The sequence below is a fragment of the Ursus arctos genome, unplaced genomic scaffold, assembly GCF_023065955.2.
Source record: "Ursus arctos isolate Adak ecotype North America unplaced genomic scaffold, UrsArc2.0 scaffold_36, whole genome shotgun sequence".
Classification (NCBI taxonomy): domain Eukaryota; kingdom Metazoa; phylum Chordata; class Mammalia; order Carnivora; family Ursidae; genus Ursus; species Ursus arctos.
In genome coordinates, this window is record NW_026623050.1 from 5,770,819 (window position 1) to 5,797,857 (window position 27,039).

The 27,039-nt window shown below is 43.1% G+C and overlaps 1 long non-coding RNA gene across 2 annotated transcripts in view; it reads right to left on the reverse strand.

The window, feature by feature from the left end:
- LOC123000133 (uncharacterized) overlaps positions 1 to 27,039 on the reverse strand; it is a 117,481-nt gene that overhangs the window by 81,058 nt on the left and 9,384 nt on the right. For both annotated transcript variants that reach the window (XR_008957127.1, XR_006407901.3), the window contains exon 2: positions 22,098 to 22,203. This is a non-coding gene — a long non-coding RNA (uncharacterized LOC123000133). The remainder of the gene's footprint in view (positions 1 to 22,097; positions 22,204 to 27,039) is intronic.

A 27,039-nucleotide genomic window follows, 5' to 3' on the forward strand; every position in this document is an offset into this window, starting at 1 on the left:
ATTTCACTTATATGAGGAACTCCTATAAATCGGGAACGTACTGGTCGTTGTCAGAGGCAGGGTGTCAGAGGGTGGGGAGGGAAATGAGAGAAGGGGTGAAAAGGCACAAACTCCCAGTTATAAGAGGAGTAAGTTCTCGGGATGTCACGTACGGCAGGGTGACTACAGATAACGATACTATGTTGTATATTTGAAAGTCGCTAAGAGAGTAACTGTGTGAGATGATGGGTATTGACTCGACCTGTGGCCATCATTTCACAACATAGACACATAGCAAATCGCATCTACCTTAAGCCAATATAATGTTGTATGTCCGTTATATCTCAATACATCTGGGGGGAAAAATAAAATTAATAAAACTAATATGGATTGAAGAAAAAAGAAAAGAGAAAGAAATGTATTGTCCAGCTTTTCCACCTTTTGGCAGCTTAGAGAGAGGAGGCCTTGTTCATAGCTCCTGAGAAGGGATTCCTGCGGGGGGGGAAGAAGAGGATGTGGTTAAGGCCTCTTCTTCCCAGGTGGCACGCACACCTTGTCTGGCAGGCTGGCTGCCCGAGCGGCTGCGGTAGCTCGGCGAAGGTGAGAGATGCTTATGTGAATCTCGATGTCCCCCACGGTGCTCACCAGCCGCTAAGCCCAGAGAAGATGGTCAAGCCTGAGAAGGCCTGCCTCCATCAGCCATCACCTGCAGAGAGGCCAGAACCAAGGCCAGCCCTTTGTTCAGTCTTGAGGTTTGCTTTTAATTCTGTCTTCTACAAGCCTCCTTGTAACATCCTCTGCCCTATTTTTTGCATCCTTCACCGAGGAACGCCCAGACTGCTTATCAAGCACTCTGCCCACACTGCCTATACCAGCACCATCTCAGTCTAGACTTCCCTCAGCATCTCCTGCTTCAAATGTACACTCTGTGCCTTTCGTTGTACTGCACGACGGCCAGTGTTAGAAAGGAGCTGATAAAACGCTTCCCTGAATAACTCTTGGGTCAAAGAGGAAGCCAAATTTGCAGTTTTAGAGTTTTTTTAGGGAAAAAAATGATACTGACAAAACAACATGTCAAATGCATAATGTGCAGCCAAAGTTTATTTAGAGAAAAACTGTGGTTTCATAAATGCCTTAAGCATTGAACAAGAAAGAATAAAAGTAAATAAGCTGAGCAGAAAATGGGAGAAAATATTAATAATCAACTTTAGGAAAGAGAAAAGGAATATAACTATAGCTAAGAAAGATACTGATATTACAAGGGAATACTGCAAAAAATTCTGTGCTAATACATTTAAAAGTGGCAATGTATCAGAAAATTTTCTAGAACACGTGAATGGAAAAAAATGACTCATCGAAGCATATTCAATTAATGTCCTAATTGAAAATGGAAAGGAAAAAAAAAGGTAAAAAGGATACCATGAAAAAAAATCACCAGCTCCAAATGGTACATAATTCCTAAGTTTGGGGGATTATCTCAGAAAGTTGCAAAAGATGGAAAGCTTTCTAATTAATTTTTAGAGTTAGTAGAAGCCTCATATCCAAAATCTGACAAAGTCAACACACACACACACACACACACACACACACACCCCATATACATATTAATGTCATGTACGCTATATAGATGTATAAATACAATGTCCTATGATACAGCTAAGTATTAAAAGAATAATTCGAAGTGGTCAAGTAAGTTACATTCCAAGAATAAACGAATTATTTAATATTAAGAACTGCATTAGTGTCATTCATTAGTAAACCAAAGGAAAGCAGATAACCATCTCAACAGATGCCTAAAGGACATTGGATAAAACGTAGTTTTCATTCCTTAGTTTAAAAACAATCACAGTGAAGTCAGAAAGAAACATTTTGTTGGGGTGCCTGGGTTAAGAGACCGACTCTTGGTTTCAGCTCAGGTCATGATCTCAGGACCCTGAGCTCAGGGTCATGCGATCGAACCCTGCATCAGACTCTGCTTACAGCACCAAGTCTGCTTGGGCTTCTCGTTCCCTCTGCCCCCACCCACCCCATGTTCTCACTCTCTCTCTCTAAAATAAATAAACCTTTAAAAAAATATTTTGTTAAAATGATAATGATCATCTCTATTGCTGACCAATAATCCCCTTCGTACTTGAAGCTCGAAGAGTTGGGAGGCTCACACCAAAGTCAGGAATAAGAATCCTGCCTTCTGCCGCCACTCGGACTCTACATTGTTACAAAAGCTGTGTCCTATGTAGCTTGACAAAAAAAGTTACTGTAAAATAAGATACTAATACTGGAGAGAAGAAGAGAAAAGTAACATTTTTAGCAAAAGCTGTGATTATTCATTTGGAAAATTCATGATAATCAACTGAGAGCCCATTTGAACGAATAAGATTTCCTGAAAGCATCCAGTTAAAAAATAGAACAAATGCAATAGCTCCCCAACATAAGAGAAAACCAGGCAAGTCCATAAAAAGTCATAAACTAAGAACAAATGCATCAGGAAATGTTAAGTGTCTATACTTCAAAGAAATGAAACTGTACATCCCTGAAGAGCATGGGAGCTGGAATACGTGCGTAATCGTGCATTAGTCACTGATGGAAGAGCTTCCCGTCAAAGTCATGCCAGTTATTTATAAGCTGGCCTATAAATACTTTACAGTTCCATCCGAACCCCACCAACCTTCTTCTTGCTGTTGTTATTGTTTTTGAACTGTTCTTTGCTGCTGCTGCTGCGGTTTTGTGTCAAATTCTCAAAGTGAAAATGAAGTTCGTTTGGAAGAAACATATGCAGTAACTAAGAAAATTATGGAAGAAGAGTAATGAGGGAGGACTTCCCCGTGGTACAGCCTACAGCTGTCACATTAAAGCAACGTGATGGTAGTACAGAGTGCAAGGTGCACAACAGTGTGTAAGGTAGTTATTCCCAAGGAGATCCCGCAGACGTAAACAGAGAAACAGACACAAAAATGAAAGGAAAAGATACGATTATTCATTTGGAAAACTCATGGGAAATAGACATAGAAGTGAATGTTTGTTAACACACAATACGATTTGTAATACAAATATGAACACAAGGTGCTCTAGAGACACAGGAGGGCGCTTTGTACTCTCCCTCTGGGAGGTGGGGAAGCCCTGTGAAAGAGCTGATGCGTACGCTGGTCTCTACTGGGCTCACTGGTGGAGAAGGGTAGCGGGACTCATGCAAGCCCGTGGGGGCGGGGGTCTGAAAACCTGTCGCTTTGAAGAAAGAGCAGTAGGGCTGTTCAACTAGAACTTGGCTCCCACGAGGGACTCTGAAGGCTATGGAGCAGGAATGGGAATCTGCAGCCCAATTGTGAAGGGACGTTTGAATATCTTTAGGATACAGGGGTCCAAGGGTTTAAAATATTTTTTTAGTAAACTTAGATTCCCCAAGCTCCATGCTCAGAAGTGGGGATTTGCTTCACTGTTGACTCAGAGTTATAGGCAGGGCTTGACAGCCACTGCTGTAGGCTATGATAGCTACTGAAGAAAGAGGTGATGGGATTCTGGCCGTTTCGGAAAACTCACTCTGGCAGTTGTATGGGAGTGTGTTGGAGGAAAAGTCGTTGGAAACAATGGGAGAAACCAAGCCCCAGAGAGGGGAACATGCTAGCGTAAGCCGGCACCACAAGCTGACGGCAGAGTCCATCCTGGAGCATGGGTCCCCCAACTCCCAGTTCAGGGAGGGCCAGATGGAATTTCTAAATGATCACGGGCAGTGTCTGAAGTATGTCATATCCAGTAGGCAGGCAACAATTTTCTACTGACCTGATTAGGCAGACCCTGACCACCTCTCCTTGCAAAATAGTCCTCAAAAACACTTGAGATGGTGAACTGTTTCTATAAAGAGGACAAGAAGGAGGACAAGAAGTTTTGCATGGAAACATCTGGAGTTCCTATTCAGTGGAGTCATAACACAGAGCAGGACGCACAGAACAGGATTCCTGAAAGCGATATGAGGAATTTGCCTGTATATTTTCATAGAAGGCGTGGGAAAGAGGAATATGAATCTCCCAAATTTGCTTTTCTTCTTCCCTCTTCCAAAGAGCCTGGATCATGCAAGTGTGTGCGTGTGTGTGTGTGTGTGTGTGTATGTGTGCATTCTTTGATGTGAGATTCCTGATGTGATGAGAAGTGCTTCAGGTATCCAACAGACCCCATTATCCTGGGTCTCCCACCCATACCCACAACTGATAGCAGAGTAGAGATTGCCACAATCTACCGCATTCAGCACTCAGTTTCGGGCCGGGTACACAGGACCTAAGGGAGATGTCACAATATTGAGAAGACAGTTTCTTTTCATTTGTTTTTAAATTTTTATCAGATGAATCAGGAATGAAACCCGAAAAAGAAACTTTCATTGATAACAAATTCGGCATCCATCTCCCCTGTCAAAACTCAAGATTATGGCATGAAACTATAGGGAAATAACAGTTAATATCATTACTTTGGCGGGAGGTGGGGGGAGGGAAGGAAGAGATAGGGAGAAGGAAAGAGGGAGGAGAAAACAGGCTGCCTCTCTTGATAGTTCCCCCTTACTATTCAACATTAGAACTAAGCATTTCCCCAAATGATGTTGATGGCAACAAAGAAACTAGGCCAGAGAAAATATAAAGCATGATGATCCCACAGTGACCCTAGACCTCGGCCCAAACTTGATCCTCCAAGCTCAGGTTCTCACCCCAGTGTGGAGGTTAATAATCCTACTTTGAGGATGCATGGTTAGTGCCAACCTGGGTCTAGAAACAAATGAAATGTCAAACATGCCTCAAATCCCAGTAGCTGGGAATCTGGGCCTATAATATCATGACAGTAAAGTGTCTCAAAAACACAGGATACAGGGGCCTCTGGGTTGGTGGAGATTGAGTGAATAATACTCAGCAACAGGGGGACACGCAGACAGACACACACTCAGCTGAGGCTCTGTTATTCCACTCTACCCAGTGGGGTCCCCAGTCTCCTCACCCTCTTCCTCGGGGCTCCCCGAGACCAGAAAATATCAGGCATTCCTCTGCACATGGCCAGCCACGTACATGATGCCACAGGATGATTTTAGTGCAATTAGGAAAAAGTGACTGAATAAGGTCCTTCCACTTCTTAAAACCATTTCATAAGGCAGAGCACTTTCCCACCTGTGCACATCTTTCACTCTCCCTTCAAAGTCTCCGTATTTGGACTCACCTTGGCTCTCCCCACGTTGCTTGCATGCGCTTTAATATTTCTGCTAACGGTGCAATGTTTCCTGGACGGGCAGAAGGAGACGTGGGTTCCAATGTTGCCTCTACCACTTACAAGTGTGTGATCTAGAATAAGTTACACAACCTCTTCATGCCTCCCTTTCCTCATTTATAAAATAATGCCTACCACACATGATCTTTTTCAAGGATCAAAAGAGATCATGTGTGAAGCACTTTCTTGCCCGGCACCTGCCAAGTGCTCACCTGTGAGTGTTACGAATATACACCAACGGTTTCCAAATCCTAACAGATGGGAGAATCACCTAGACCTTGCTGAAATGCAGATTCCCAGGTGTCAAACCCCGACACCCTGATTCCTTAGGTATAAGAGGCTCAGGCTTCTTCCTTTTGAGGAACTACATCAGATGGTGCAGGCAGTCCACAGATTATATTCTGAAAAGTCCTTCTGCACGTGTTGCTTCCAACACAAATACCTCCCCACTGGCCGAAGCCCTGCAAGACCCTAACGTATCCCTGTCGAGGAAGACAGCTTCCAACATCAATAAAAATCCCTGAAGCGGTAAGAGCCCAGGAATTTTTGAGACCTCTTCTCCAAAGCCATCAGTGACAGCTGGGAAAATGGCGCCAGTTTTGTCCTCTTATCTCTTTTTACTTAGTGGAGTTATTTTGTTCTGCTGCAGCTACCAGTTGCCAGGAGCCCAGCTTCATCCCAATCTGCCCATCATGTTGACATTCCAGGTCTCAGTGGAGACGACTGTTCCTGCTTTCCCAGAGGACAGTGAGCCAAGAGCAGAGTGCCTGGTTCCAGCATTGGACGCGCATTCCAATGGGAGCATCAAACTCCATTAGGGCAGATCGCACCGCGGAGGCTCCGCAGGGACCGGGAAGCATGTGTGTCTCATCATTTAGGTTTGCTTTCTCTCACCCTCTCTCCCAAAATTTAGAGAGCTGTGTGGAAAGTTTTGTGCTTGGAATTGGCACCATCAATCCCAGCGCCCCCACCTCCCCCTAACCCCTTTCAGAGCTCTAACCGAAAGGGGGCAAGAAAGAGGTCTGGCAAAATGAGTGGAGCCACAGTTCTTAATGGTGCTGCAGAAGAGGGGTTTCCAACAAGCAGGAACCTGGGGGAAAGTGGCGTTGCCTGGAATGGCAGAGCCTGTAAACAGCTCGCTCATGGACTGAAAGTCCCAAAGTCATGGTCTCGTACGCTCTTTATCACGTTGGAAAAATGCTGCCTCCCCAGGGACCTCTAAAAGATGTGAGCAATTCAGATTCCTGCCGCCTTCTTCTCTTTACTGTGGTAGAAACAATCCCAAACACAGCTTCCTGGCAGGAATTGTATCTGTCCTATCCAATTTCCTCAGGAGTTAAACAACCAAGAGATCCCACGTCCTGATCCTGTCCCTGCCTCACCTCCAAGGGTGACTTTAGTTATATCCCTCGTGTCCTCTCTGTGCTTGGTTAGTCCATCTACAAACCAAACTGAATCATGGACTATTTTGCCAAAGCACATTGGAACACGCACAGACAGACTAAGAGGACAGAGGAGGATAGAAAAGAGGATTTTTTAAAAATTCTGTCCTCCTTTCACGTGCCCATATTTTTATATTTTTATAGACTTACTAGTACTTTTCTTAATAAGAAAAAAATATATTTAAAAATTTTTTAAAAATCACTGTTGAAAAACGAGGCAGCACAGCACAATGACTGAGAACAGAGACTCGAGAATCTTTGTTCCATTACGCCTGCCTCGGCTACTTACTAGCTGAGCGTTTCGGAGCAAATGATGTAACCTCTCTAGGCCGTTATTTCCTCAGTTGCACAACAAAGACAATACTAGTACCTATCTAATAGGGCTGTTGAAGGATTAAGTTACCTATCTCTGTAAAGTGCTTACAGAAGTGCTCAATAAATTGCACTGCTTTTAGCCATGGTAGCGTGCCCCCTTTATACACAAAGATACACCCGTCGAGTGAACACTCACAATCTTGCAGTCCCCACTTTTAGTCATGGTAGCGTGCCCCCTTTATACACAAAGATACACCCGTCGAGTGAACACTCACAATCTTGCAGTCCCCAAAGTAGGATGATTAATCTAGTGTCCCTCCCCCCCACACACATACACAGATACACACACACATTCTCTTCACTGAGTCCCCTTGCAATGGCAGTACCCACGTGTAAGAGGGGTAAAGCAACAAGGCGTGAGATCTATTGAAAAAGTTGTGTCGTGCGGGCTAACACAGGGATTGGTCCCAGCACCCTAGCTCGTTTAGTGTCTCATGCCATGAAGTCCCAGCTGAGCAGACACTGTAAGCACAAGTTACTCAGGGTCTATGGCTGTGGAGATGGGTCTGATAACTCTACAGCCCTGCAAGTCTTCTGGAGGTAGGAAGGATCCCAACTACTTTTAATAATTAGCAATCTTACCAATGAGAGAACACACACACACACACACACACACACACCAAGAAGTAGAACATTTAACAGAAATACTGGAGAGGATTTTCTGGTCACGCACATTCACTGGAGAGTCAACGACTCTCTCACTAAGGAGGAAGTCTCCCATCACTTCTCTCTGGGTAACAGTCGACGGTCACTGTCATGATGAGCAACTGGGACTGACGAATGTGTGTTGGAATGGGAAAGTATGACAAATTACCAGACTCAAAGGAAAACTGAAAATAAAATCTCTTCTTTCCTTACACAAACACCACACACACACACACACACACACACACACACACACGTGTCCTGTGCTCCATGGACCTCTGTGTCACTCTAATATATTTGATACCCCCCCCACCAGGAGAACAAAGGGGTCCCAGTGATCTTGTTCTATTCACAATCAAGTCAGGTCCTCTGCCATGAGGCATCTCCTACTTTTCTTCCACTTCTCTTCTCCTCAGCCCCATCCTTGGGGTTCTTCCGTGTGCTCTTCGGCTCCTTTGGTTTCCATTGAGCACTGCAGCCACCTCTCTGGAAGACCACCTCCTCACTCTGAGCTCTGTTGTGACCAAGTTTTGGTCGGTGTTGACAACCTGAAGTTTCTGAAGTGTGTCCTCTGGAGTCCTAAGTCCACCAAAGCCACTGTTTTCCACACAGAAGCGGGACCTATACCTCTGCTGTAGACTCTGCGTCACAATACTGTTTTGCAAATATGTCTTACAGAGTTTCTTGAAAGATTCAATTTTCACCCTCCATCCCATTCTCCTGGACTCGGACAGCATTCCATGAGAGGCTGACTGGGGGCGGGGGGGGGGGGGGGAGCAGGCGGCGGGGGCGGGAGGGAGCCAGGTGATAGCATGAATTGCCCAAAAGTCTCCTTCTCCCCTCTGGATGGCCAATAGCCTAAATCTCTTCTACTAGATCAAATGCTAACTGTTTCCTCCCTTAGGGTGAGTTTTCTCCCAGGACCATCGTCCAGCATTTGTGCAAATACATTTCTTCAGGTTCTCCCCCACCAAGAATCCCAACATGTCTCTAAGAAGTAAACACAGCTTGAGATCAAGCTGGGATCTCCCCAGACACAAACAGAAATAAACTTTTCCAACTCCTTTGTTTCTCTTCTGATTTCTAAAGCTTCGCATCTGATCTCCATAAGTGAGAAAAAATAAAGAGATCCTGATATTCATTGTCTCCAAAGCTCATCATTTTAAAAGTGTTAATTAGCAAGGGAAAGGCTGGGTATTTGGAAATATGCTTTCTCAATTAAGTATTGAATACAAAGCCACCTTGATACAAATTTATGTTGCCTTTAACCTCCCCCATCTCACATTTTTGTGCTTTACTACTCACCCTGCCCTTGGCTCTCTGCCGATTAGATGGACACTGTCCGGGCCTTCATCTGCCCTAACCCAGCAGTGACCTGGTCTCCAAATGTCCTTCCCCTAAACACCCTTCAAAATGTACCTGTCTTGCGTTCAACTCCAACAGGCCCTAAATTCCTACACTAGCCAGTTAATCTCTCACTGTGAGGGTCTATTGATGAACTAACCCTCTCAGTTTCCTATTGAACAGAGTGTTTTAGAAGCAACAGTTTCATCTCAAGGTCGTGGAGAGTGGAGTCCAACCAGAAGAGGGGGCGGTGTGGAAGCTACATCAGGAATGCTTTCCCTCTTGGCCACCACCCCTCAAATAGTGATTGCAGAGCCTGTCCTATTCTCACTTGATCACTTCCTTCTTATCTTCAACAGTCTTTTATTAGAAGGTAAGAAAAATAACCACTAAAATGAGCATTACATCGTTTGGTTTTTCTTTTCAATTGGTATACTCTATCCAATGTTCTTGACCTTTGTCATTTTTCCTACACCCGTTACAACTTGAACGACTCTGATCTTTGAATGAACTCTCCAAAGAGCCCATAGCAGGGGAGCTTTGTCCTTCTTTATCCCCTGCCTCCAAAAATTTCACTCTGATGGTCATTATGAAACTAAGAAAATATTTAGCTCTGGCTTCCTGGAATCTTCTGTGTAACCAAATCTGCAGGTACGTGGCAGATCAAGGCCCTTGAGGGAGTTCGCATAAACATATTCTCCAAAGAAGAGATATAAACTTCCCTATCCTTAGTCCTAGAGCCAGGATTCTCTTCCCTCCACTAGACAAAGCCCATCACATCTGTCAGAGGTTTCCCGAGGCTTCCAGAGGAAGGCTTATACCAGCATATGCTGACTCATTAGTGAGCCGAGCACCACAGGTGGAAAACAGAGCTCACTGTGAGATGACAACATACAGAGGCTAAAGAAAAGAGAGTCCTGATTTTATAATAATGAGCTAATCCTCATTAATGCATTTTCTTTCCATTTTTCAGTAACCAAGCGTGCAAGTCCTTCAACCACATAAGTATAGTCGAGAATTTCTCAACCAGTCTCACCCAACAGAGCTTCTGGGAATACTTTAACCATATAACTAGGAAACTTCCACTTTGGTTTCATGCCTCCTTTTTAAGAAGCCTTGTTTAAAAAAAAAAAAAAAAAGGTGTTTGACTTCTGCGGAATTTTAAGGCAATTCAGGATGGGGTGGTAGTAGAGATGTCTAAGCTTCTGAGCTATAGTAAGTTCTGGATGACTCTTTCCAAGCCTTCTGATCACTCAATTTGTCTATCAAATGAGATCCTATCAAACCAAACCTGGAAGTTTCTTTAAGATGTCTAAAGTTCTGAATAAGGTAATGAGAGAAACCTTTAATTTGCACCTCTGACCAATACCCTCCTTCTGTCCTGCAGTCTTCATCTCATTTCTCCAACATATTAGCTCAGATTCAGTTTGTCTGTAAATAACAGAAAATCCTAAATAAAGAGTGTATTAAGAAATATAAAAATTGATTTATGGGGGCGCCTGGGTGGCTCAATTGGTTAAGCATCTGCCTTCGGCTCAGGTCATGATCCCAGGGCCCTGGGATTGAGCCCTGCATCAGGCTCCCTACTCTGCAGGAAGTCTGCTTCTCCCTCTCTCTCTGACCCTCCCCCCGTTCATGCTCTTGCTTGCGTGCGCACACACTCTCTCTCTTTAAAGAATAAATTAAAAATCTTTTTTTATAAAGTTGATTTATGTCTCAGTATAAGAGGTCTGAGGCATGTCTATTTCTCCACAGGGTCAGACTCAAGTTCCTACTATATTGTTGCTCCTCTGTGCCTGGCCTCAAGCCCATGGCCCAAGATGGTGGTTGGCACATGGCAGGAGGATGGAGGAAAGGATAATGAAGACGTAGAGGCAAAGGGCTCCCACACTGTCTCTTACGAAGTTTATCAGAAGCTTCTACGTGACGTTTCTGCATATATCCCACTGAACAGAATTTGGTAACATGGCCAAATCTAGATATAAGAGAGTCTAGGAAGTGGGATCGCCATCCCGAAGACCGTGTCTAATTAAAGTCAGAGGTTCTCTCACCATGGAAAAAAGAAGGGACTAGACATCAAGGATTACTAGCAATGTCTTTCCCATTACCAATTATTATTATGATATTCAAATCACAGTGAGTTTTGGATTCAAAGATGAGGCTGGCTGACAGGCTGGCCCAGATTAGTGGAGCCAGTGACAGATTTCATGCTGAGAAAGAGAGTGGGACTCAATCACAGACCAAAATTGAAGCGGAGGTGAGATATCACATGAGGGAAGGAAAGAAGCTGAGGGTAAATTTCAGGATTATTTAGAACCTACCAGACATCAAAACCTAAATCCGTGGGAACTAAAAGTTTGATAACAGCATAGAGAGAGACAAAAAAATCAATGGAACAGAATAGAGTCCAGGAATAGTGTGAGGTGCGCATGTGCGGAAAGAGATTATTCAGTAAATAATGTAAAGACAAAGGGCTATCCATTTAAGAAAAAATACATCACCTCCTCTCACAACTTGGGTATTCTAGAAACAGTACCTGAAACAAGCCTTAGGGGCTAATGCTTTTGGGAAAATGCAATTCTAGGAGAGTAAGGGTGGAGGGAAAGAGGAGTGAGATACAGAAGGGCGGAAAGCCATTACAAGGTAATGGGTGCTGAGCTGGCTACTGCTTGAAGAGGAGACACAGCCAATCATGCAGCCATGTGGGATATCCACAGACAGTGCCTCTGACCTGTCCATTGGAAGAACAATCTAGAACAATCACCTGCTGATTTCCTTCTGTCTCCTATTTCTCACTGGCCACAGTGTTCATGGATTTCCAATCTTAAGCCTCGTCCATCAGATGTCACAGTTTCTACTGAACAGATCCCAAATAATGATCCTATAAGCAGGACAAGGAGTTGTTTTCAAGTTTATTTCTTTAGAGATTCATAATGGAGTTGGATTGGCAGCTCTGAAAAAGAAAGTTGTTTGCATTCCACTTTCCTTTAAATAACAATGGTAACTGGCCAAATGCAGTTAGAGATGCTAGCATTCGCATTGATTGCCAAAGGACCCATTCCTTTGCCTTTAATATCATGAAATTGAGCCAGTGAAAGTTTTCTGGGTATTCTTTTCCATAGCAATTTTCTTTTCATTCCAGAAGCTGGGGAAGGAAGAGAGGGAAAAGAGGAGCTTTCCTTCCCCCAGGGCAGGATCACTCCCATCTTCTATTGAGAAATCCAGCTTCAGATCAGAAAGAACCATCATCCTATGCTTATTGAGCAATAAGAATGTGGAGGGTCTTATGCCAAGCTCCAGGCACCAGACGCTATTGAATCTCGTGGTGAGATTCTAAATTCACGCAGCCTAGACATGCTTGTCTTCCAATTCTGGCCAGGACTGACAAAAAGGAAAATAACTGGAGGAGCCAGAAATATGAAAATAATTTAGCACTTCTGAAAGCTATTAGTTTGGGTTTCATTTCTATTTGAGACAGAAAATCAGAATTTTATTTGATCTGTACATTATACTTAATAGTCCCCAAGTCAAAATAATAATGGCCAAGAAGAGTCCCCTTTAGGTCTGTCCTCCCTGCATAGGAGCTTAAAGAGGGCAGAGATTTTTGTCTGTTTTGTTGTCTGATTCATCCTAAGTACCTAGAACAGTACCTGCTATATAGGTAAGTCCCAACAAATAATTCAATAAGTAAACGAAATCTGTGGCAAAATGTTCCCTTCCCATCTCACTTGCCCCTTGAGTGAACAAAAGGATAAATCTCTGATATGCTGCCATTTTTTTTTTTAATCTAGTTACCTTTTTTGAGTTTGGGGCTACTGCACCAAATTCTCCTTTGGAGAAAGGAGAAATCTGTTGAATTGATTCCAGGTGTCTTTGAGATTTCTTAGTCTTTGACTTGTTCATATTTGGAAATACATCTCATGATTACTCTTCTACTTGAAGGTTTTAAACTTTGTCTTTACTTTTTAACCAGGTTCAGCTTAAGGGCTAAACAAGGTTTACATTTCTTAAATAAGCAAAGAAACAAATTCTGGCTAACTTGGGGGGGAGAAAAGGAACTATATTAGAAGAATACAGGTAGCCTCCAAAATTAAAGGAAAAATTAAACAATGAAACTCAGAAAGAATAAGAACTAGGCAGCTCTGGATATCTAAGGAAAAGAATTAATGGACAGCATTGCAAGGTACATTTGCTTGAGGACAATCAGCTACAACAGTCACACTGTTCGATACTTGAATTCCAGGCGAAAAGACCATGGAGGTGTGAGGCCCCTTAAGAGATTCCCACCAATACTGCATACAGTGGGAAATGCATAATCGGAGGAAGCAAGGGACTATTACCAGCCTCCTGGGGAATGGACCCTGAAGGGGCAAAAGCCCATATTCCCTACAACAGCCTTCACTAACCTCGTGACCCCACCAGTGCATGACCTACAATTAAAAAGCAAATTCACTGCGAACTTTCCTCTACTCAAAGGACACAACACGACTGCCTTCCATGAAGGTGAACTCTGATAATGGGTCTAAACAGCAACTAGGAGAGCCTACAGGAGGCCAAACAGATTAAAATAGTCCATGCTGCAAAATGTATATACATGAAGGTTAGTGTTGCATTCGGGAAGCTCCCCCCTCCACAAAACGAAAGCTTTCTGAAACATGAAAGCAAAGCACCCTATTTAAGAGCTAGAGACTTCATTGTAAGAAGGGATTTGACAATAGAAGCAGATTCCCATATTCCCTTGCCATGGGCTTTTACTGGCCCCTAGTAATGTCTTTGGTCTTTTCAAAATACGGGAAGTTCCTGCTTTGCGTGGTAGCACTGACCGATGAAAACAGCTGCGTGAGCTGGAACCAGGCGAAGTGGGTCTGATGACCAATGGGAAAGAGTACCACTCTTCCACGGCCTTTAAAAATTTGTCAAAACTTGAAAAACTTCGTTGCTTATAAATGTATAGAAAAATGGAACAAACAGTGAAACTAACACTCATTTAATATACCAAAGCTTGAAAATGAGAAACAATGAAAATTAAAATATTTTCTTTCCTTCTAAGAAACAACTTCTCAACAGGAGTTTGAACGGGGCTTGCTTTCTTTTTACCATAACTACAAAATGAGGGTCTTTTCTATGCCTTGGCAAATTGGCACACTCTTCTCTAAATTCAAGTTGTCTTCCAACACTTTATCCTTCGTGCTTTGGTTTCCGGGTTGTGAAATAGCCCCAAGTGTTCCTTTAACGTGAAGAGGTTTTGCTGGCGTCACTTCCTGTGGGTCAACTTCATCCTTTCTGTCTCAAATAGTTTCTTCCTTTATGTTTGCAAGTTCATCGTCACGAAGCTCCTCCGGCTGCATTTCTAGGGTGTCTTAGCCACGGAGTCAACAATTCCACAGCAAGCTATTCTTCTAGAACCCCATTTACACTGGACTCACATTTCACTTCCAGTATTATCGAATTTTGTTCTTTGCTGCATTTTTTATTTTGGTTGGCCAACTCTCTCCTTCAATGATTCATTTTTGTAGAATGTCACTTCATGACCAAGTGACAAGGAGAGAACGTGATGGGTCATTTACCGTTGAGTGCCTCTGTTATTTACATAGTCCTCTATAGACTGAAGAGGCAGCAGCAAATTTTGTACTTTATGCAAATACTCAATTAATATCATAACTGAAATACGAACCGTGCGGTTGGGCGACTGGTGTAACTTAAGTCAACCATGGTAACTGAAATCCATACACATCATAGCCGTGCAGTGAGGACTGCCTGTACCGCAGAATATTGTGCTAGAAGCCTTTTAGTGGATCCTGAAATCTAGCGTGACATCTTTGTTATCCTATTTTGACTGAATTCTTAGATGGGAAAATATCATGTTCTATCGGTATTTGCTTACAACTGTAATAAAGAGAGCTTATATTTGACAACTGAATTACAACTACCTAATAAATCTTATTTTTGGTCCCCACCAAATACATTCGATTTCTTTTATATATACTGATTTATTTTCTCTGCAATGAAACAAGGCAATCCTTTGCTTGTGTCTGTAAGGCTGAAACTGGTGAAATACTTATCCTTTAAGACTCAAGTCACCTCCTCCATGAGCCTTTCCTAACATCACCTTATTCATAAATTCCTCGAGGTCCCCGTGATACCCCATCCAGACCTATGTATGGTCCTCCCCACACTGTACTCTCAACTCTTGAGAGCATATAGGGAGCTCTTGAAAGACGAAGATTTCTTCTTTTGCATCTTTATATCCCCGTACTAAGCACAGTGTCCAGTCCATACTCGACATACAAATGTTTCCTTTTTTTTTTAAAGATTTTATTTATTTATTTGACAGAGAGAGAGACAGCCAGCGAGAGAGGGAACACAAGCAGGGGGAGTGGGAGAGGAAGAAGCAGGCTCATAGCGGAGGAGCCTGATGTGGGGCTCGATCCCAGAACGCCGGGATCACGCCCTGAGCCGAAGGCAGACGCCTAACGACTGAGCCACCCAGGCGCCCCACAAATGTTTCCTAAAGAAATCTCTCAAACTCTTCTTCAGAAAAGTTTTTTTTTTCTTTTTCTCGTCAATAAAAGGATGCCCACTAGTATGAGATTCTAATTACCAGAAAGGCCCTAAAGGAATAGCTGAGAGATGCAGTCTGAAGTCCTAGCGTTTATACCAGGAGCGCCAGAACCCCGTTCCAGATTCTCGGAGAACATTTTGTGTGGGATGCTTAGAATGAGCTGAGGGAAGCCCCAAACAACCTACTGTCTGCAAACGGCCTCCGCTGACTCACATTGGCTTTGGTGTTTGCAGCCTTCTGAATCCATAATGGGTAACACATGGGGTGAAAAGAGCTATGAAAAAACTATCGGTCAAATGGTTCAGTGTATAAATCTGAGGAAAATGCCTTTTAAATGAAATTGAGACAAACATCTGTCTTGATCCTTTTGCAAAGTACAGAATGTTCCACATGGACTAATCAAACTTTATAGCACTACTATGTAACCTTGTACATGTCCTAACATCGTGTCTCTCCCAGAATTGTGGCTTGTTGGAAGGTTGTCACTGAGTGAACCTTGTTTTCTGTACTGTGTAGAATAAAATGTAAATACCACAGGATACATTTGACTGAGCTCATGGGAAAGCATGAAACGATGTGTATACATTCCACATTATGCCTTTCTCTTTCCAAACACACATGCAAACAGACATAAATCAGAATCAAATGCAGGAGAGGATTTGGCTCATTGATCAAGTTACACAAAACTCATTCCATTGAATTGATTCTTTTATCTGAAGATTCCCACAAATATTTAATAAACTTCACCCGACGAAAGGGATTATTGTTGCTGTTTTACAAAAAACTTAGAGAAGTGAGGTTCTTGACCTAGTTGTGCAATGGAACCAAGAACAAAATCGGCCTTCTGAACCCCCAAATTTACTATGATATAAAAACTACGGGAGAGAATCACAAAGGGCCACTCTCGGTCTCTCAGCGCAGTGGAAGGGAGTACGTGCCTGTGTGCGTATGCACACGCAGGCACATGCGTGGAGGTGGAGGAAGGGGTAGAGCCTCCCACACTGACACGACAGCCTCAGCTGAGGCACAGACATGGCGACGCATGATGTGTGTGAGTGGGGGTGCAGTCACCCAAGCCAAAGGGAGCTAATGGGGGAGTGGCAGGATTTACTGCGGGGCAAAGTTAACTAGTATTGTGAAGAGCTTCCAATGTCTCGTCTCGAGCACACAATCTAGATTTGACTATATAAACAGTAGGACCTGTGTCTCCAGATTTTGAAGGGGAAGTTATAGCAAGATCTTACTTCTTATTTGAAGGAGCACCATTCTATAGCAATAGGGCATGTACTTCGAGTTTCTTGCTGTCAGTGGTCTGGTTTGGTTTTTTGTTGGTTGGTTGGCTGGTTAGCTTTTCCGGGCGGGAGGCTATGGTTCTGATCTGCCCTGCGGGCCTTGCACGCATAGACCTAGCCACTTAAGCACACAAGTGCAAGCCTAGGGGATAGAAACGCAGGACTGTTATCAATGGAAATAACTTTATATTAGAACCTTAACCCCATGTTCTAGTCAATGGTTCTTATAGAAAGAGCAAAAAAAGAACCAGTGATCCATCTACCCCACTAATTTTCCATTTACCATTGCAAAGATTTCAATTACTACCAAAAAAAAAAAAAAAAGATGTATGAAAAAAAGCAAAATGGTAACACTAACTGCAAGGCAATTAGTAAACGTACACCCTTAAATCTTTAATATAGTCATTAATACGAGAAGAGCAACCACTGAAAACCGTGACCAATCAACTCAAAAAATCACTGATAACACACTGACAGCAAGGCATCTTTCCAAACACTGGAAATCTCAACTCTTTGTGGGTAGGTCCAGTGGAAGCTTTGCAAAATGTCAAATGTTCCATGGAAACAAGAATTCTTACATAATAGCATTTTGAATAGCAAATATCAGTAGCCCTTAATAGCTTGATTAATGTGTTACCAGTAAAGAACCCCTGAGACTTAGGTAGAAACGAAAGGACTCTTGGGATGTAACATTTGTCGATGAGCTCAGGAGAAAACACTTGCATCAGGAGGACTGGCCCAAACTTGAACACTATTTTAAACAACTGAGGCAATGCCTCCAACAGCAGCCTCCCCAAAACCATACAACAGGACTTCTGTCCTCGTAGCTCTGAAAATTCGAGGTGGTGGTGACTAGCTCTCAGCACTGGGACTTCAGCCCAGCCCAGAAAGGGAGGGCCTTGAATTGACCTCCGGGGTACTCCGTTTAAATCCCATCCTGTTGTGTGCCTTGTAAACATACTGAACTCGTAATTCATTTCTTCTGGTATCTTCCTGAAGGGATGGGCTCTGCCCCACAAGCCCACTGCTCTCCACACCTCAGACACAAAGGGAACATGTAGGTGGTGGACAGAAAGTCACCAAGAATCTTTTCTTTATAAGAAATGGGAGGTTCAAACCACCTTGAGGCACCTTCAATGCCTTCTTTTCTACAGAAGCAGGGACTTAATCATGGCTCCTCAGAATCTTTGTCAGGCTTCCTGTTTTATTGGTGATCATTTAAGTTGGTGTGGAATTTGTTACATCATCAGACCATCAGTACCAATCAAGATCTCCTTTTTTTTTTTTTCCAATTTGTGTTCAAATCAAGTCTATTTAATGAAAAGTTTATCTAGGCAACCAAAATAACTGAAGTGCAATTCACTATGCTACAGTCATGGAGAGAACACAAAAATACCACCAGGAGTGAAGGCCATGCCCTCTTTCCCCGGAGCACAGAGCTAGGGATACTGACAACATTGACCCTAACAGCACTGACGGTGTGCAGTACCCTTCCAAGCCATCAAATACTGCTGCACCCATCCTAATGGTCTTACAGTCAAACAGGCTTCCTTGATAACCTAGAACCTGTGATAATTAATTTTTTTAACGTTTTTTTATTATGTTAGTCACCATACAGTACATCCCCGGTTTCCGATGTAAAGTTCGATGATTCATTAGTTGCGGATAACACCCAGTGCACCATGCAATACGTGCCCTCCTTACTACCCATCACCAGCCTATCCCATTCCCCCACCTCCCTCCCCTCTGAGGCCCTCAGTTTGTTTCTCAGAGTCCATAGTCTCTCATGTGATAATTAATTCTTGCAGCTTCTCCTGCGGGGGTTGAAGTATATGGGAAGGTGACTGAGAGCATAGGCCCTAGGTCCAAATAGCCTAGCTCCAATCAGAGCCAAGGTACTTAGCACATCTGGGCCTCACATACTTCATCTCTAAAATAAAAGTAGATACCTGGGGCTAACAGGAGCGTTAAAAAGGTGTTAAAATGATTAAAGTGCTTGAAACAGGGCCTGGCATATAGTAAGTGTTTAGTAAACATTAACTACTGTGATGATAAGAAGACCACACAATAGGCCCATCACCAAGCACCTCTACCAACACATAGAATCATGATGGAATTATGCAAATGAGAATGAAGGATCCCTCCTACCACTATATGAGCAGTTCAGCATAAAGGGAACGGAGGTCGTCATTTTTCCCAGCATGTTTGTTGCCTTTACCACACAAAGAAAAGGCTTACAGACTGGAGGGGCGGGGTCAGAAAGCACCATACACAACGGTGTGTTCTCTCTCTCTCCATTTCTTCTTCTCAGAATCCACTTGCTCACCCCCCATTCCTGTACTTCCACCCAGGGAACCTTCAACCCTACCCACAGGATGGGGGGTTTCCAGACTCGAGCCCTCAAGCTTGATAAGGAGACACATGGAGGCTTGTCTCTGCCCACATATTGCCAAACCCAAAGGCAAAGGAGTACTCTGGTCCCTGGAGTGGCAGGATAGCAGACTCTCATTCCTGTCCAGCCTCCCACTAAAATGGGCTATCATGAACCTCTCCCTAGTTATCTAAGAAGCACGCTGTCATGCTAAGGGGGGCCCTGTTTTTCTGGAGACATCCCTCACCACTATTGCCCATTCCATATCAGGAACATGACTGTGAACTTGACTCTGACCCTGATCTTCTCCTGTGAACACTGGCTGACCATGACTCTCCCAGCCCTCTCAAGGGTGTGTGTGTGTGTGTGTGTGTGTGTGTGTGTGTGTGTGTAGGTAGGTAGGTAGGTGGAGGAACAGTTCATTCTCAATCCATTCTGCCTCATCACTGATCTCCATAAAAACCTTTTATCCCAGGAAAGAAATGGAGCTTAGAGAAGGTGAGTAACTAGCACAAGGTCACAAACCCTTATAACCAGGTAAGCTTGAGGCTAAACCCTTTGTTCTCTCCTGCCTGACATTTAAGAGTAAAAGCAGAGCCCATCAACTCTTACAAAAACACCGAAAACCTGATTGCCCCCAAAGAGTTGGTTTCCCTTTACAGACACAGCCTTTAGGCACCGAACTGCTAGCAGAGAAGACAGACATGGAGAAGGGCCCAAGCTGAGGAAGTCGTCCAGCAGCTTTTCAGATCTCTTGGCCAAACACCATGAGCCCTGATCTGCATTATTCTTTCCCGGCGAGGTAATGCCAAAATATTTGGTCCCAACTTCGTTCTGAGAATACCAATTTGTCCACTTCAACACAGCTGCCCTTTCCCAAGATTTATCTCTATTTCTAGTACCCTGAGTCAAACCTTAGGGCTCCTGCCTCCTGCAAATGGCCACGCTCTGCCCACAGCCTGTCCACACCAAGGGTTTGGCGAAAGCCAGTGGAATATGCAGTAGCGAGTAGAATGTCCCCTTGTGACCTCAAGCTCCCTTCTTGGCTCTGAAATAAGCTTGGCTCCAGCCAGCAGCTACTTTCTTTTTATTTGCTTTTATAACTTTAAAATTTACATACAGTAAAATTAACTCTTTACAGTTGTGAGTTTTGACAAATGCCTAGAGTCATGTAACCGCCACCAAACACAGAATACACCTAAAAAACTCCCTAGTAACACCCACTCGTGGCCAAATTTGCCCCTTACCCTCATTCTGGCAACTACCAACTATTCTCTGTCCCTATTTTACCTGTTCCAGATGTCACATGAACGGAATTGTACCGTATGTAGTTTTTCGAGTCTGGCTTCTTTTTTTTTTTTTAAGATTTTATTTATTTATTCATTCGACAGAGATAGAGACAGCCAGCGAGAGAGGGAATACAGCAGGGGGAGTGGGAGAGGAAGAAGCAGGCTCCCAGCGGAGGAGCCTGATGTGGGGCTCGATCCCAGAACGCCGGGATCACGCCCTGAGCCGAAGGCAGACGCTTAACCGCTGTGTCACCCAGGCGCCCCTCGAGTCTGGCTTCTTTAACTTCACACAAAGCAGTAGTGATTCAGTCAAGCCTTTTTGAACATGAAAAGCTCGTCTTTTTATTGCTGTACCAATCCAATGTCTGAATGTCCCATGGTTTGTTTATCAGATTCACAAGTTGAAAAGCATTTGGATGCTTTGCCTTTTCAGGCTCTTATGAATAAAGCTTCTATAAATATTTGCATACGGGTTTAATGTAAACCTGTTTTCATTTCCATCGTGTAAACACCTAGGAGTGGGATTGATGATCATATGGTGCGTGTATGTTCAATTTATAAGAAACTGCCAAACTTTTTCAGTGTGTCTACATGATTTGGCATTTCTATGAGCAAGTGTATGAGAGTTCCAGTTGCTCCATATCTTCATCGGCACTTGGTACTGTCACATTGGTTTTTTTCTTTTCTCTCTCTCTCTCTCTCTCTCCTCTCCCTGTTCTCTTTTGAGAGCAGACCCACTCATGACGCTGCTTATATAAAGATACTCCCTTGAACATGGTAGGGCTCCATGGACCACACAAGGCCACAGGCTTGGCAAGCCCATGGCAGTTCACAGGATCAGGAACAACAGTGCTATCTGTCTGGCCTCAGCCAAACAGAGGCAGAACACACTACTGGTCATGAAACTCAGAAAATGTCTAGGTTTGAAGCTCTCCCAACATATGAGGCTCGGGCTATTCCCTTATGCATCCTTATACATCTCCATACCTAACACCATGCCTTATTCTGAACATATACCTAAATAAATGCCTTCACTTTGGTCTCTGGGCTTTTATAGATTTTTCAGAGCATGTGGGCAGCCCCACCCATAAATACTGCATAAATGGACAATTTCAGTTATAGGTATGGGCAGTAGTCCTTAGGTACACTCTATGTCCAGCTGGAGCCAAGGTAAAGAAACCCAGAATACACAACAAATTTCAAAATGGTGGCTACAAACTCTTGAGAAGTCATACGTTTTTGAGAATCTTGTGGAAGTTCTGGACCCTGCTGCTAGAAAAATGAAGAAATGATATACACACAAAAGAGAAAGAATTCTCAAGGCACATCCACAGACCCTCCTTCAGAACCACTGTCCAAAAAGATCCACAGCTCTAACAAATAGGAAGTCATTTCTCCCAGTGTCCTGATCTTCTGGACTGAGGAAACGCACCTGGAGACTGTTGAGTAGTGAAACCATGAGGATAACACTTAAATGGTATTATCAATCTTATCAGTTTCCTGGGGCTGCCATAACAAGATACCAGACTGGGTGCCTTAAACAACAGAAATTTATTTTCTTACCGTTCTCGATGTCCAGGATCAAGGTGCTGGCAGAGCTTCTCCTAAGGCCTTCCTCCTTGGCTTGTAGGGGATCACCTTTCTCCAGTGTCTTCACATTGTCTTCCCTCTGTGAACGCATGAAACTTTCAAACATCTTAAACACACACACGTCACATTACAATTGCTGCAGAAATCTCAGAATACCATTTTTATGGATCATTATTTTGAAACTTTGGATCCAATGGTAGATGTTGTTATTTAATGCATAAATGAAGGGCAAATATATTGCTATATTACATTTTTTTATTTTAATAACTACACTTCAATAAAAGAAGTCTCCCTTGCAATTCTATATACATTATTTAACATTTTTTAAAAGTATTTTTCTGAGAACACTATAGGCTTTTTCAGCTGCTAATGGGTCCACACCATAAAAAAAACTAACCCATTGATTAGAACAACATATGGATTTACCACTGGGCCACTTACTCTCTACTGATGAGGTCAAACCCACCCTGACTTTCAGTTCAAACTCTAGAGGGAAAACGAGTTCGAGAGTTCATCAGTTCAGCACAAGTTGATCTTACTGCAAGTTCTGTTTTTGCCTTGAATTATGGGATTCCTATAACTAGATTACTGCCTGATCCCACAGTTCCTCCATGACTCAAATTTTGCCTTGTACCCCCATCACTGAGCCCCTGCCATGAAAAATGCAAAAGGCCTCCTATCAACTCTGATAGTCAATGTTTCTAGCTTGATGAGTTGAAAGACTCATGTTTTGAGTATATTTTCTTCTATCAAAAGTTCTAATGCTGAATTGCTGCCAGGAGACAGTTCATGAGGCATCATGGGTTGAATCATGAAATGACAGACTTTTCCCAATCTTCTTTACATCAGAAAATTTTCTAGTTGACCACATTCACGAAAAGCACTGGCCCTTAATCACGTTCAGTACAAGTCTGCCAAAGCTAAGGAGAGGTTCTAACAAACTGCCACGTTTTCCTTCTCAGGGTATTTGAGGGAAAGATTAATGTAATTCCTAGAAGGCAAGAGTGAGAAGAGCTGTAAAATGACCTCCTAACTTCTAAAAAATTGTTAATGTGGCTCTGAATAATCAACATGAAGAAAATTAGAAAATCAACCGTAAACATGCCAAAGAAAAAATGAAAATAAATGACAGTTACCAGATAAACAACCTGGAACTTAAAGCAACAAATGGAACATTTACCAAGGAAAAACTCTTGATTTCCATATATAAAGACTTTCTTCTGAAGAACCACCAGTTCTGAAGTTCTTCTTATCTATGGAAAGACTAAGACTCTTTCTTAGTAGCATTTTTGTAAATCTTTGAAGGATCCGGAGGAAATATGGGGCCAGGATGAAGACAAAGGGGGAGAATTTAGGTATCAGGCTCAAGACAAGAACTGTTCAAGTCACAAACAAGGCTTCTCAGACCTTAGTCCTCTCTGACAACCTCTCAAGGAACCACGGTGTTGCCGGATTAACCTCTTGGATTATTGAGAATTAAGTAAGAAGATGTGTTTGGGTTTTATTTATTTTCCCTAAAAAAATTCCTATTTGGCTCCAAGAGAAATGACTACTATGTTCTTTCCTATACAGTTCATGCAAATTTTAAGGGTAAGAGTCATGCTAATAAATAAAACCTGGCCTATCACAGAGTCCCTCGGCTCTTTTCCATAGGCATGCTAGAATTGGGCAGCCTAGAATCTGAAATACAGCCCTGCATGTTTTGGGTTTACATGGAGTCCTGCTTTTGCTTCTAGCTCCTTGGGAACTCTGAGCCTGCAAAGAAACCATTTCTAAATTCACCTTTAAACAATGTTATCAAGTAGCACTGAAATGAAATTCAGTCTCCTCACAGTAGTACCTTTCCTCGGTTTCCAACTTCTTCACAGAGGCTACTCACATGGAAACCACACTGTTTCCCTTAGTCCCTTTTCTTTTGTCCAAGTGCCACACTGGTCAATGTGCCTGGAGTGAGCCATGGTCATGAATAAACTTTGTCCTGAAGGGCTTCCAGGAAATAAACAAGAATGCTGCCCTGAAAAACATATGTGCCGGAGTCCATATATTGCAAAGACTTGTAAATAATAAAATGAGTTTTTAAAAACTCATCAGTTATCTGTGGTTCTCTGGCATGCTGTGGAGGATCCTTCAAAGATTTACTAAATCCACCCAACCCAGTCACATGGAGAATAGCCCACAGGCATGGCTGCCCTCTCGGAGAGGACAACCAGAAAAGATCTTCGCCCCTGCTTCCCGATTCCCAGGGGCCAAGTGTCCAAAGAGCTGGACAATGCAGTGGCTCACCTGGACCACACATTTTAGGTGAAGCCCAAACTACCCAACAGGGGGATGGAGAAAACGAGGCAAGTCCACTAGCTAATGATGAAAGCACGTAAGGGACTTAGTGTTTCTCCTCCACGACAGTTCCAGAACACTGTGGCCACATAGTGGTATCTTTGTCCCCTAACTTGCCTTTAATACTCATTGTAGCCCAACTTCACACATGTGAACAATATTTCTATAGGGAACAGAAGCTAATTACTTGCCCCAGTGCCCCTGCTGTAGAGTCTTCTCCTAAGATATAAATCCACTTAGAGCCAAGCCAACCAAATTCATTTGAAGCAAATTATTCCGAAGAAGTCTTATATCTGCCAGGGTGTCAAACTGCTTGAGCAATTAACAAGTGAATCAACTAACCTAGACTCCCTTCCCTTGGCGAGCTGAAAATAGCTCTTCAAGTATTTTTCAAGAATGAAAGATAGCGCACCAACCTGCATAAATTGCTGAGCAGGATCTGTGACGGATTTGCACACCCTGTTAGACAGTAGAGGAATGAAGGCCAGGCCCTGATCTCATTTTGTTCTGTTTTGAGGCCACAGGATCTGCCCTAATCCCTGGCTACCCATTCAGCAAAGGCAAGACCTTCCTTGCAGGACAAAGAGATGCTCAGCCTTCCAGAACTTGTATTTGAGTCACTAAAGATACCAGCTGATGACCTAAAATACACAGGGGAACTACCCAGGTAGATAAATCCTTGCATTGTAAAATAATATATAAATATGAGGATAAAGCTAAGAGTCAGGGTCCATGATTTGGAGGAGGAGTCAGGGACAGGAAAAATTCCATTTTCAGCCACCAAAACTACCAGCTTGTATGCATCCTACCTTCTCTTTTTCATAGTAGAGCAGGTGACCCGGTTCTAGGACTAATTTTTCCACAGGTGGTCTGGAACATTCCCCTCTCTCTCAAGGGACTCCCCATCTTAGGTATCCCTTTCATAGCTTGACCTCTTGCTGCTGCCTTCTTCTCAGTTGCATCTAAACACTCCCACGCCTCTCCTAACTTCAAAAAGTTAAAGAGAAAGAATAAAGAAGAAGAGAAGTCTAAATCTGCTCTCTCCCCTGCGCCCTTCTAGCTACTGCCCTGTGTCACTGTCCTCACACATTGGTCCACCTGTTCACCTCCTATTCAGCCTGCTGAAGTCTGGCTTCATTCACCAACTTTCTTCTTCAACTACTATTGCCAAGATAAACATCCCTCCTCTTGTAAATTCCAAAGGAAACTTCCCATCTGTGTTTCCCTTGACCTCAGACTTGCACTAGACACATGTGACCACCACCTCCTTGAAATCATTTCTTCCCCACTCTCCTGCACACCACTCTCCCATTTTTTTTTTTCCTGCTTCTCTGGATGCTGCTTCTCTCCTTTGGCCATTTCTCTTCCTCTGCCCATATTTGACATATTCCATTCCTCAGAGATCTGCTCTTGGTCCAATCCTCACTCCACAGCCTCTTAGTGGATGAACACTCGTGGCTGAAAGTACCAGCTGTAGGTCAACTTCCAAATCCATATTTACAGGCTTGATATTTCTGCAGAGTTTCTGATCTGGGTACCCTCCCTGTGTACTCCACATCTCCACTTGATCTCAGAGACACACCAAGCTCAACGTGTCCAAAATGAAATTTACTCTTTCCCCTAAAGCTGTTCCTCTTCTTACGCTCCCTGTATCAGAAAATGGCCCCACCACATAATTGGACACTTAAGTTAGAAAAATTGGCATCATCTTTGTTTCCTTTCTTCTCTTCAGTCTACGTAATAAGTGACCAAGTCCTACTGATTCTATCCACTAAATAATGTTTTCGATCCATTACTCCTTTCTATTGCCACTGCCCAAGTTGAAGCCAACCAGCATCTCTTACACCGAAAACAGCAACAAATCCCAAATAGCCTCCCGGCTTCCAGACTGAAGTCCTTCCAACCCAGACTCTACATCATCACCAGACTGATCTCTCTACAACAAAATTCTGACCTTCCTTCCACACTACACACACTATACTTCTTTGTAGATTCCCCTCGGTGCCTCGGAGTAGAATCAAGCTCTCTGCAAAGGCCTTAAGGCCTTTGAGAACTGATGATCTGGCCCTGCCCCCTCTCCACAGCCTCACCCATGTCCATTTACTCCCTTGCACTCTGGACCATACTGATTCACTCTCAGATACCAACTTATGGTTTGCTTGCTCTCTCTACAACTCTAGAAGCAATATCCTTCCCCTGTGTTCTTAAAATGCCCTATATATCTCACCCCCTAGTACTTTGCACCTCGTTTCTTAACTCGTGGACTACAGTCTCCATAAAGGACAATCATGTTGTCATGTCCATCAGTGTACTCCCGGCACTTTGACAGCGCCTTAAATGCAGTGGGCTATTGATAAATATTTTGTTTAATCAGTTGGCTGAGTAATTAAATGAAAATAAAGCTCGATATATCAATGGCCAAATGAGAAGTCAAACTTGCAAAATTTGTTCCAGGAAAGAGTTATCTTTTTTTTTTAACTTCTTTTCCAGTACATTGCCTGAAATTCCATTTCATAATTATAAGACAACAAGCCATTTACTAAATGTGCTAAGAAGCCGGTGACCAATATTTTGGCATACA